Here is a 1,456-nt window from a genome sequence, read left to right as displayed (position 1 = left end):
CAGATTATTCAGTATTCCCTATTAGTTATCTTAATCTACGATAATACCGCCCTAAGGTCACACATAAGGCCAGGTTATAGAAACCACTGAGGGAGAGAGATGGAGAATGTCAACAACTGTATACTGTAGCCCCTCCCCTGAGTGAGGTGGGTAGCGGGAGCAGCTGGTGTGTGAGGACTGTCAATATATACTATTGGTGTTAATCTCGCTATTGACACTTCCAATGTAATTTTTTTCCCAATAGGTCAATCGTGGGTGTTAATATAAGCGATGGACGATGTGATCACTATTTTTTTGTAGACTTGTGAACATATGAATACTACACGTAATATCTGGCGCAAAGTTTAATACATCACAGAGTATCTACTGCATATATGTTTGTTATTCACCTTTACAGCCAGCGATAATTGTTATACACGTTACAATATTAAAACCTACCATGGCCAGAGTGTCACCTCCTTGGTAACAATACTATAGTGACACAAAACTTAGTAACACAGAAATCCTATATTCTTGCCAACAACTTAAATATAACTCACTGAAGATCATAAATTCATAAACACAATATCCGATGTTTCCTCAAGAGTCAAGACCTGTAAGCGGGTTAATCCTCTCCATAACACTATCTCTTGTTCACGATGATGTACACATAGTCACTTAGTGTAATTGTTAAGAGTAGATTACTTGTTGACAAATGGAATCACTGTGTGTGTTATGTGTTGGATAGTTCATATAACTTGTACGCGACACTCCCTCCCTAAACACTGTAGACCTTCCCCCTTACCCCAGCCCAGCCTACTTTACCACGTTGGCCAAAACAGTTTTGTTTGTTGTTAACGTTGTTGCTTATTGTGTACTTTCACATGTTAACAGGAGAATATGTTTTACAGTACCTATTGAGTAAATTTTTGCATCTAGTTATCGCCAATATACAGAAGAGGGTGAGTAAGGCTATATTCTCAAGATTATGTAAGTCGGAACTAAACAATTTTCTTAATAACTCGTACCAGAAACAATATAGTCAACCCAATATATCTCATAGACAATAGTTGAATTTCCCGCGTTTATAGATAAAGATATATTATATAAATCCACCAGAAAGAATACTTGGCATATATCCGTTTGATGTTCTCTACACCATATAAAGTCATCAGGACAAAGTTACACTCGACATAAACAACTTTAACTCATATTTGACTGACTATCGTGAACCATTATATACTGTGTCTGTGTGTGAGTTTATTGATGTTGTCTCCAGCAAGAGGCGAACCATAACAACAAATACCTGTATATCTTGTGTGTGTGTGTGTGTGTGTGTGTGTGTGTGTGTGTGTGTGTGTGTGTGTGTGTGTGTGTGTGTGTGTGTGTGTGTGTTTTAATCAGTCGTACGTGTGTTTCTCTATCTGCCTTGTTAGGTTTCCCAGGTCAGCACAAGAGACAGTTCCTCGCCGTCATG

The sequence above is a fragment of the Homarus americanus genome, unplaced genomic scaffold, assembly GCF_018991925.1.
Source record: "Homarus americanus isolate GMGI-L3 unplaced genomic scaffold, GMGI_Hamer_2.0 scaffold15535, whole genome shotgun sequence".
NCBI classification, from domain to species: Eukaryota; Metazoa; Arthropoda; class Malacostraca; order Decapoda; family Nephropidae; genus Homarus; species Homarus americanus.
Note: the sequence above shows the minus strand (reverse complement) of the source record.